A 12377-nucleotide genomic window follows, 5' to 3' on the forward strand; every position below is an offset into this window, starting at 1 on the left:
ACGTTCACATACATTACCCCAGTGTTTTTAAAGTTACAGAGGGTAAGTAGCAGCCTGAGCCCGCTGGGGTGAATGATCCACCTCGTTGTTCTGTTGCTAAGGATGATGCTTTGACAGCTGTACCCAGTAGTAACCTGACAGGACGCAGATAATGAGATGTGATGGGTAACACTGATTGTGAACTTGGCCGAGTCTACAATCACCTAGAAGATAAAACTCTTGCTTTCTGTCTGCCAAGGACCTTCTAGGTTGTGTTAGTTGAGGTGGGAAGACCAACACTAAACATGGGCAGGAGGCAGTAGGTTCCATTATTCACCCCTCTCTGCTTCCTTGCTGAGGAAGAAATGTGACCCGCTGCTTACCACTTCTGTGCCATGCCTTCCCTACCATGACAGACTGACCCTCAAACTGTGAGCCAAAAGAAACTCTCCATTCCTCAGGTTGCCTTTGTCATGTCGGTTAAAAAAGTAGCCAATGAAAGACGTACCATCAGAGAGGGCAGGGAGCTTGCCTTTGGCCTGTATTCATGGCAGCGATCTTTGTACAGTGGACATCACTTCCGGTCACTGTTTAGGAGCCAGACAGGCCCAGTTTAACTGCTTGGGGTGCCCCTAATTCCAAGGGTACAATCATTCTTTCCTTGGAGCACTGAAAATTCTGTTCATTAAGTTTAACCTGTTTCCTTTCTTCTTCTCATCATGGTCATGCCAGCATGCATGTATTGACACATGAAAACATTGTTCCTCATACGCCAGGAGCTGTGCTAAATGCTCCAGACATAATGGCAAGCAGGGAGAACACAATCAAGTACCTAGACAGTAAAGATATGATAAGTAGCAGGCACTGTGGAGGCAAGAATAAAAGCTGTGCTGGTATAACATGGTGGTCTATGCAGAGAACCCTGAACTTAGATGGGGAGTGAGGACTGCTGACCATAGTAAGCTTGGCTTGATGAGAAGCCAAAGGGGAACTGGCTGTAATGGCAGCTGGTAAGCAGGTGGAATTACTTAAATCCATATTGATCCAGGCTACATACATAAAGATTCACTTCCTCAAGATAACCTTTCATTGTTGAATGCCGCTGTCCCAGAAGACATGGGCTTATAAACAAGAACCCAAGTTCCAGGTGTGAGACACCTCCCTGTGAGTTGTTGTTGAGAGAGGTCTTAGGGGGCCCCCAAAGAATACAAATTATTGGGGCTGAAGAGATGGCTGAGCAGTTAAGAGCATTGGCTGATCTTCCAGAAGACCTGAGTTCAGTTCTTGACACTCACATTGAGTTAACTTTCAACTGACTGTTAACTCCAGCTTCAGGGGATTGAATAATTGAATACTCTCTTCTGACCTCCACAGGCATGTGTGGCATACACACACACACACACACACACACACACACACACACACACACTCACATGTCTCAAACATGCAGACATACAAAAACACCTCTCTCTCTTGCATGTGCATGTGCATACACACATGTACATGCATGCACACACACAAATGGGTAAAAAAAATTTTTTTTTTTAAAATGCCAGCTGCTGCGTTGCTCTTGGGCGCCCTCCAATAGTAGACGGGAAAACCATGAAGATAACACACGCTCTGAGTAGAGGGCACAGAGGAAGTAAGTTGGAACACAGCTGGTAACTCCGCTCTCATAGAGCAGGAAGGTGGTGTGCAAGCTGCTGAGGGAGAAACTCAAGATGGTCTCAACCATGTGTGCCACCATGCCTATCTGCTGGATAAGATATGCCCACTGGCAAAGTTGCGACGGGATTATTTCGAGAGTAACGGACTGCTTTGTGATTGGCTACCCTGCTTCTCAGGAGGGGATACATAACTAATAAGTATAAAACCTGGTCAAAAGCAGATGGCTGGGGAGAACATGGGCCGAGAGAGAGTCACAGAACCATTGTTTCCCTAAATGAACACGTGGCTAAACTGTCTTCTAACTGTTCCTGTTTAATTCCCATAGACTCACGCTGCTCTCAGCCTGGGGCAGAGAAGCTCCTCTTAGTAGAAGGCAACTGCTATTTACAGACTCCTACATGGTCAAAGTTTGGAGAACTAGTGTGAGGCCTTGACTTTAAATGGGTTATCTGTCATACACACCCAAGGCCCAGAGAACAATTGAAGAAGGGTAGGGAAAAAAACAAGACCTGGGGCTGGAGAGATGGTTCAGTGGTTAAGAACACTGACTTCCAGAGGTCCTGAGTTCAAATCCCAGCAACCACATGGTGGCTCACAACCATCTGTAATGAGATCTGATTCCTTCTTCTGGTGTGTCTGAAGACAGCTACAGTGTTCTTTATATATAATAAATAAATACAACTTCAAAAAAAATAACAAGGCCTGGAGGATGGGGAAGAGTGCACACAGCTGCTATGGCTACCTGCAGAAGACCTGGCCACAGGAGCTTCCTTCTCTGTTGAAGAACCAAAGGTTATGAATGGTTGCTTGTGTGGATGTGTGTGGGGCTATGTTACCCAATGGAATAGTCACTTCGAGTGTAGGTAGGAAAAGAGGTTCAGGGGAGAAGGGAAGGGGATACTAGAGGGCATGGATACACATATCCTAGAAGATATTTGGGCAATACAATTCTAACACACTTGTTATATCTATGCAATTGTCAAAGTAGTAAAATTAAAAAAAAATCAATTCCTGCCACATAGGCCACATTTAACAGCGGTGTGGCTCCTGTCTACAGAGCATCAATAGTGCCTCATTGCCCAAAGTCCCCATGATCCTCATGGGTCCAACTATGCAGAGGTTTCGTGGTAAGACAGACAGTTTGCAAAGATCTAAACAACGCCCCCCTTCGACTGCCCCCAGACAGCAAAGCAGCCCAGAGATGGGAGCTTGCGGGCTGGGAAGGGTTGTACACAAATGGATTGACATTGGACTCAGAGGAGAGAGTCCCCAAAGGATAGCAGAATGAGTCTGGAAACGGAGAAGTTATTCCTGTTTGAGACAAAATGCCATGTATCCAGGCTACTCTTAAATTCCATACAGAGCCGAGGATGGCCTTAAACTTCTGATATTCCTGCTTCTACCCCCAACACTAGGATTGAAGGTATGATACAGTCCAGTTTATGGGGTATAGGTTCCCTGCCTACCAGTGAGGCTGAGCTTCACTTCCAGCTAAGAGTGTCTAATCTTTGTTCTAAAACATGTTTAAAACAGTCTAGATGATGAGCAACTCTGAATCCAAGGCCTCGGAAGTTGTAGAGAGTACAATTGCTCTAAGTTTGAGGCCAGCCTGAGCGACCCAGTGAGTTCTAAGCCAGCCTGACACCCTGTCTCAGTAACTCCCAAGCAAACAAACAACAACAAAATCAAAGGAAAAGAACAGAAAAAAAAAACACATTTAGACACTAGTGTGGAGTAAACCAAGCCCATGGCAATAACTGCTTTATTTTCAATCCCTGTGTGCGAAAAGCTCCAGGAAGGAGCCACAGAAGAGCTGTCTGCAGGAACAAGCCAACCAGTTGGAGCAGGAGGATGAAGGGCTGTTGAGGCCGACATAGATCAAGTGTGTGGGGTACTCAGCAAGGCTCCTGAAGGTGAGGACTTGCTTCGTGAAGGAAATAAAGGTCTTGGCCCAGCAGCACTCGGTTAACCTTACTGCAGGGCAGGTGCCCGAAGGACTTTAGATTTAGGCATTAAAGAAGAAAAACAATTGGTATCCTGGGAGTGCTTGGCTGGGTCACTAGACTCAAGGTACGGTGCCCCTTCCTTCGAGCTCACTCGCCACTGCCTGGAATATTCTTGAGCCAGAAGTGGCAGCCTCAAACCTGTGCAGCTTCATGTCATGGTGGTGTCAGAGGTTTTGGCATTAGTAGCTGACGGCTCTCTCAGAGGCGAGGCATTAAAAGTCACAGAGAGCAGGAGCCTACCTGACTGAGTTAAGAACCTCCAAGTCTGCTTTTTTCATTTCTTTATGTTTGTTTGTTTTTTTATTCACTTTATTTCCCTAAAACAACTCTGGCTTTCCTCCCAGTCCAGTCTTGGAGACCGGGATGTTGGCAGCTCCATAAACTACATCTTCATCGTCAAACCAGCTGGAGCGGGTGGGTCCCAGGACGTGAGATTTTCCAGCCATCCTGAGCCTAGCCTCCTCATCAGTTCCTGCCGTAGAGCAGGATATGACGTAACCACTGAACTCAATGAAAGAGCCCGGTGCACATCCTGAATTTTTAATTGTGAAAACTTGTCAGAGCTGCACGTTACAGCTGTTTCAAATTCAGTTCTGACAAAATACAGTGAAAGGTTCTGTCACAAGATTAATAAACACAAATGATTTGAGAGGTTATTTATTATTTCAGTTATGTGGCTTTCTTTCCCCCACTGACAAAATCAATCAAAAAGATTAAGACAGAATCAGTAAAAATGAACTGACTGCCAACGTCCTAATTGCCGTTATATGCATGTCATATATGTGTGTGTGCGTGCGTGTGTCCCAAAATGTCATATACTTATTAAAGTTCCTACAAAATAGGTTAGTGAGATAATCACGCAGTGTCCCCCTCCCCCCAAGGCTCAGGATCTGCAGTACACAGAATACTAGTGATCACTTCAAGCCCTCTTTCTTACAGTTGTGGAAACTGATCATTTCCAGTGACTTTAATCTCCCCTGACAACATGTCAGTAGACTGAGACTCTGCTCCGAATATGGCAGTAACATGGTAAGCTTTAAATCGCTCACGATCCAATTGTATGGCCCAGTGTTGTAGGTGACTTGACAACAGCCCAGCAGATGGTCAGTGACTTCTTGTCCACTTCCCTCAGGTGGATTTGGATTCTCCACCAGTACAGAGCAGTAGCTGTACTAGTGGGAAAGTCTTTACCTTGTGCACCCAGTGTAAGACTTATGAATCCCACCACCACGTGCTCCTCTCCAGGCTGAGCCCCGCAAGTGTTTGTCCGTTACAGTTGTGTTTACTCTAGCTCTCTTCCTCCGCAGCAAAAACATCTGTAGCTCTCAGAATTAGATGCCATGTGCTGGGCAAAGGTGAAGTGACGAAAAGGGGCAGAAAACAGCATGCTGGGGCTAATTATAGGAGCTTAAGGAATTAGGGTTGACTGTAGGTCATCAAGCACGAGCATCTGAACCTTAGCAGTCAACATATCTTCATTAGTCCCGGATAGTACCAGAGGGTTTTATGTAAAGTATAGTCAGTAAGTCGTATAGCTCGAGAACTCTGTAACCAGCTAAGCCAAGAGTACTGAAAATTAATCTGGAGTTGTTAAATGAGGGAGACTATTAGGAGCCAGTGTGGTAAGAGCTTAGACTTACTTGAATATTTGCACGAGCTGTGATCTGAGGATCTGGAGAGAGGGCTCAGTGGTTAGGAACAATGGTGGTCCTTACAGAAGATGCTCCCCAACTCCTTTGGTCCCATTCCCACATCTTCAGGTGGCTCACAACTGCTTGTAACTCCAGCTCCAGGGCAGCCTACATTCTCTTCCAACCTCTGTGGATAATTGCACTCATATGTGTACGTATGAACACACATAACTTAAAAACAAAACAAATTACCTTTTTAAAAAGATTGTGGTCTGAGATGTATAAGATAATATCAAAATTTATGATAGTATGTTGGACAAAGATACAATAATGTTCCAAACACTACAGCTTTGTCATTTTTTAATGCGATGAAGCCATTGGCGGTGCATTACTGTAATCCCAGCACTTAGGAGGGGTAAGCAGGAGGACTGGGAGCTTGAGGCCAACCGTGGCTGCGTAGGAAGCTGGAGGCTAGCCTCACCTGTACAGTGAAAACCTGCCTCAAAGTGCAGGTGGAATGAACAGATACGTCTCCAAAGAAAACATATAAATAGCCAATGAGCACATGAGGAATATTCAACATCTTCAACCATCAGGGAAATGCAAATCAACGCTGCCCTGAGATTCCCTCTCATTCATGTCAGAATGGATACCCATGAAAGCATGACTAGAAGAGGGAGAGGGGCTACGGGGCATGGAAGTCACACCCCTATGGGCTGCTGGTGGGAACGTAAAATGGAGCAGTCATTACAAAAGTAAATATGGAGACACAAAATATCCTCAAAAAAACTAAATTCAACCAATTTATACCACTCACATATAACTATGACCCATTTATACCACTCCTGGGCATATCCCTGAAGAAATCTAAGTCCTACAAGAGGGATGCGTGTACATCCATCTTCAGTGCTGTGTTACCCACAATAGCAGAGATAGGCAACTAGCCCAGACACCCATCGGTAGGAGGATAAAGAAAGCACAAGGCATACACACCCTGGAGTTTTACTCAGTCCTCAATGACCCATGCCACTTGCAGGAAAGTGGGTTCAACTGGAATCACTGAGTTAAACCAAATTGTTCCGACTCAGAAAGACAAAAACTATGTTTCTCTCATAGGCAGAATCCAGGCTTATGCTAAATGACATGAAAGTCGAAGGATGACCAACATTGGGGGAGGAATGGGACCCAGCCGTGGTGAGGAAGAGAGGATATTGGGGCAGGTATGAGCAAAATACAATGATATTACACATATGTACGTATGTATAAAATGTCATAATGAAACCCATTATTTTGATGCTAACTTTAAGAATGAAAAGAGAAACTTTGAGCTGGGGTGTAGCTCAGCGGTAGATAGAGGATTTGTTTAACATGCCTGAGGCTGTGGATTCTATTCCCAGTAACACGAAATGAAGACACAACAATAAAATAGTTAATTCTTATTTAATTTCACTCCCAAGAAATAATATCTTTGTCTATCAAATATTAAAATTGCAGAAGGCCATTGATGTAGGAAGGTATTCTTAGCTAAAATTTGAATGTCACTTGGGAAAACTATGTATGTTTTATTGTCAATAGTTAAAATATCGATTTACTTTTGTTTTTAATTTTAATTAGGAATGGAGTTTCTTTTCTTTCTCTCTCGAAAACCTAATACATGTGTGGCAGTTATTTAAATACCCACTAATGTATTTGTTCCCATGGATTCAAAGTGTAAAATTACTTATTTTCTAGACAGAGAAGCAGATGAATACATATTTATCTGACAAATTTAGAGCCACTAAAGCTTTACTGATACGATGTTTCTTCAGAGACTGATTTACCAACAGACAGAAGTATTTTTAAAACATAGACTCGGAAATCAGAGACAAATGGATTTGAAATGGAGTTTTGTTTCTTACAAATTGCTTTGCGTCTGGTGGGATTTTCAAATTCTGACTCTAATGAGATTTGGCTCCATGTAAATTCTCTGTTAAAAGGCTCGGGCCGGTGTAGTCCTGTAGACATTTATTCACCCACACATTACAAACCATTTTGCCTGATGAGAAGGGAGAAATCCAGGTCCTATTTATTAGGCTGCCCATGGGAGGTGGGGGGCTATGGAGACAGCTTTCAGGAGCGTTCGCCATTTGTTTGCTAGGATGATAGCCATGTTGAACTTAAGAAGTGTGTGTTTATGTATGTTAAAATTAAATCTGGTAATTAGTTTACTTTAGACAATGACCGCTCAATTTACTTAGAACCCACTACACGCCAGGCATCTTGCCAAGTCTTTGAGAGGATATACAGTTGAAGAAATTCCCTTTCCAGTCTGAGGCTGCCGACGCCCATAAAGAAGGCCAACTAATGATGCTATCGCACTTCGAGAAGGACATAGGAAATGATGCTACGACAATATGGAACACTGTAACACAGAAGACTAAAGCCCAAGTTCTTAGTGAGTGAGGACTTTGAAACTATGTGCACTAAACCTTACAGAAACGTGTGAAAAATTATTTTTTTTTAAAGATGGAGACTCAGGTTGGGGATTTAGCTCAGTGGTAGAGCGCTTGCCTAGGAAGCGCAAGGCCCTGGGTTCGGTCCCCAGCTCCGAAAAAAAAAAAAAAGATGGAGACTCGGCAGTTTAGGGCATGCACTGGTGTTGCAAACTATCTGTGTTCAGTGCTCAGCGCTGAGGATGGGGGTTCACAGCCTCCTGTAACTTCAGCTCCAGTGACGCCTGACTCCCTCTTCTAGACTCCCAGGGCACCAGCATTCATGTGCATATCTCCAGATGCACGCACACATGTACACACACACACACACACACACACACACACACACACACACACACACACACAAGATAAATTATTCGAAGTTATAAAAAGTAAGATGGAATTGACCAACTCTTCCAAAAACTTCTAATTTTACATTTCATAGTGAACAAGTCCACATGGTTTCTCTCTCTTGCTTTTGAGGGCACCTTGATTTTTGTCTAAAATTTTTCTCAATTTAGAGAAAGGCAGGTGGGTCTCTGTGAGTTCAAAGGCAGCCTGGTCTACAAAACGAGTTCCAGGACAATTGGCGATATGCGGTAAGATTTTATTTTTCTTTTTTCTTAATTCTCTAAAATTTGTTTTTAAAGAGTTGCATGGAAGAAGTCATTTCAGATGAACGCTGAAGGAGATGAGGACTTTCTGAGGACTTAAGGAGTCAGATCACTCCCCAGGCCTCCATCATGTGCCGTGATGGAGGTGGGGTGGGGTGCCCAGAGCTGGCTGCTGGAAAGCTGGAGGGAATGATAGCAGATACAGCCTGAAGGGACCCAAGTCAGCCTGTCCTGGCTCTACAAGTCATCTTGTGGCAGTTTAAAAATCAGAAAAGGGCTTTGCTGCTTTGCTTTATGCTTTCATTTGTAAATAATTTCAAACTTGCAGAAAAGTAGCAAGAATAATGTAAGGCTCATCCTTCATCCTGAATGACCTGATGTTGATGTCTTACTGCCTTTTCATTGGATCATAGACATCTATTGTATATTCATATAGCTAGACATGTGTGTGTATTACATACATATACAGCAATGTACATGCATATCCTTTTTCTATACCGTTTGAAAGTAAATCGAATACATCATCAAAGCCCTCTTTTCCTATACTTGGATCATTCTCCCTACAACTTTGTTACCTATTCTGAAACGTATTTGCCAACTCTGTCATGTGAGGGCTTGAGCCTGTGCAGATGTTCTCTGATGGCTGCCTTTAGTTGGAATGTTCATCTGTGGCTGAGACGGAGAGCATTCCCACAGCATTACAGTGACTTCCACATTTGAAAGGAAGGGAAGAGTCTAGACACCAGTGCCTAGGAGGCTTATGGCGAAGCATGGATTTCAGAGCACAGTGTAAATGTAAACACAGCTTGAAGCTTCTCCTGGTGGGCGAGGGACATGAGAAGTGGGAGATAACGTGTTGCAGAGACTACAGTAAAGGCAAATATAGACCTCCAGTGTGGCAAATTAAGAGAGAAGGGGGACTCCAATGTTTGGTCATTAGTTTGGCTCATGAAAGGCTCTGGGGCCCATGTGTTAAAGGAGCGTCTTTACGGGTTCCAGAGGGAGTCTGGTCTAGCTACTGCCTGTAGCAAATGGACATTGAGGATCACAACTCTCCTACATCCTGTTACTCTCATTTTTGATGGTTCTCACTGTGTGTTACAGGTGTTTCCTTGTGCCTTTCTCCTTTGGTAGAGGGTATGAATGTATGTATACAATGGCAGTCTCTCTAAACAAAATAATTCTTTGGAAAGAAACATCTGCTACCATGGAACCATATAGCATGATAACTCTGCCTACTCCTATACAAAAATCTCTATTGTGTTCCCCCTGCTAAAGATTTATTAACTGAAAGATGTTTCCAGAGACTCTCAGGCACCTATACCTGGTCCCAAGGGTGAAAGCACAAAATCTAGAGAAACAATGGACCCAGACCCAGAGCCTGGGTCCTTGGCAGCTGAGGGCACCAGTTCAGTTAATAAATACAGAACAATGCCCATGATTGATTCCCTGAACACACGACTTACAGGATGAATAGCAAGATCTTGTCCCCCCAAACCTCACTGAGAAGCAAATTCTGTTGAGACGTTAGACAGGCTTGATCCCCCTCTGCCATCTAAGGAAGCAGGCATTGAAAGAATTGGGATGGCATGGTGTATTAGAAGAAGAGTAAGATGCCAAGACCTTCCCTTTGAGGAGTGTATGAGGAGGCCAGGCCCATATCATAAGACTATGACACATAGGAACACAATTAGGAAACAGCTCAGTGCTTGCTATGCTACAAGGTAAACACTGCATCATGCCCCTTGAGGAATGAAAATTGCTCCTATGGGTTTGTTTCTCAAGACTCAATGTCTGTCACCTGAACGCGAAGCCTGAGAGCATGCAGGGCGAAGTGTAAAGGGGGCACCTGGTGTAGTTAATGAACCTTAGAAAACAATAAAGACTTATTGCTTTTGCTCCCAAGAAAAATACTGTCATAAAGCTAATTACATCTTTCATTCTGGATATTGAAAACCAGGGCTAAAGTGGGTTAGAAAGAACCTGTAAGAAGATCACATCCATCTCTTAGAGTCATTGTCTGCTCTCAACGTTACCTGTGAATGAGCTACTGTGCAAATATAAAGTATAAAATGTGTAGCCTTTTTGTCCACAAACACCCAGCTATCCTGAGTTACCCTCAGGTCTTGTCAGTCTCCTTCCCTCTCTGACTTCACACCTTCTCTTTGAGACCTGAACCTCCTGCTGGAGCCAGGCTCTGGCACTTAGTATCCATGAAAGTCATGTGAATTCAGAGGTATGAACTGCATCTAAGCAGAGAGCCAGGCTGGCCATGCCCCCCACCCCTCAAAAATAACCATCTAGGATTCTGGGAAATGATAAAGAATCTTTGGATGGGTCGTGGTGGTGCTTATATAGGTGTGAGTTTGGATTTACACTGACTGAATGAAATATTTTTTCCTGAATATCAACACCAAAAGAACAGTGATAACCCACCTTTGTCTGAAAACAATGATGAAGACTTCTTTGGAAAGATGTAGCTTCAATATAATCCATATAAGACTCCCACAGATTGAAATTTGCTGGGTATGAGCTCAACCAAAAAGTATGAAACCATGATGTGGTCGTTAGAATATGTTTATCCCAGGGGAAGTGGCTTATCCCAAGGCAAGTGTGGCCTTGTTGGAGGAAGGGTGTCACTGTGGGAGTGGACTTAAATGCCCTATGCTTATGCCCAGCCTAGGGTGGGAGATAGTCCCCTTCTGCTGGTTGCTGATCAAGATGTAGAATTCTTGGCTTCTCCAGCACCATGTGTGCCTACATGGTGCCATCCTTCTCACCATGGTGAGAACGGACTGAACCTCTGAAACAGTAAGCCAGCCCCATTACAATGTTTTCATTTATGAGAGTTGCCTGGGTCGTGGTGTCTATTCTCAACAGTAAAACCCTAACTAAAACACATGGAGAAGAGAAATTTGTTCTAAGTAAATAGCTGTCAAAACAAAACAAACAAAACAAAACAAAAACAGACCAGCTAATTCCTGATAAGATCAGAGGACCTACCACCTCAGACTGTAAAACAAAACTGAGGGCTCACAAACGGCTCAGCAGGGGGAGGTGCTCGCTTCAAGCCTGACAACCTGGGACCCATCTGGTGAGAGGAGAGAACTGCTGCCCACAAATCGCCCTCTGACCTCCATATGGACCTCAGCTTGTGTGAACTTGGATTTCAACAAACCCAATAATTAACTTAGCTTTAAACTATGGAAGCAAAATGGACAGAGTTGCAGGGCAGGGCTGGAGGGCAGGAGGTGTGCCATCAGAGTGGCCCACAATTTGAAGCATGAGCTATCTGTAGCTGGACCTTCCTGGCGAGTATTTGCACATCATTTTGAGTAAGTTCTCAGAAATGGAAAGCATGCAAGGTAAGCCACACATTGGGGCTAGAAGGTGGGTTCCGTATCCTCAAACCTTCCAGTTAGGGATGTTGACGGCATTGGCATAAGTGAGCAATAACCCAGGGGTAAGAGATGATACAGAGAAGGGGGAAAACGAGCCAATGAGGAGTCTCTGGGACTCCCCCATTTGGAAGTCAGATCATCAGAGCAGTTCCCCAAAGAACCCAAAGAACATTCAGCTCAAGGGACAACAGGAAATGGCTTCCTGAATTCCTCACAGCAACCTCAGCTTTTTTTTTTGGGGGGGGCACAAAACTAACTATTCTACGAAATTTAAAATGGTTAATTCTTGAGTTTTATTTGTGTGTGGTGTGTAGTTTGTCCACGTGTGTATGCAAATGTCTGTGCCCATGTAGGCGTGTGAAGGCCGCAAGATAATTCTGACAGTCCCTGCTTTATTCCCCCAAGGCATGACCTTTCACTGAGGCCGGAGTTAGATTGACAGCTGGCACATCCCAGCAATCTCAGGGCCACACTCGCATGCTGGGGATTCAAACTTGGCTCCTCATGGGTACACAGCAAGTATTTTACCCTATGTGCCATCTCCATAGCCCCAGGGATTTCTTTTTTAAAATACTGTATTTTGAGTCAAGCTCTCATACAATACTTG

The sequence above is a fragment of the Rattus norvegicus genome, chromosome 2, assembly GCF_036323735.1.
Source record: "Rattus norvegicus strain BN/NHsdMcwi chromosome 2, GRCr8, whole genome shotgun sequence".
In the NCBI taxonomy this organism is placed as follows: Eukaryota; Metazoa; Chordata; class Mammalia; order Rodentia; family Muridae; genus Rattus; species Rattus norvegicus.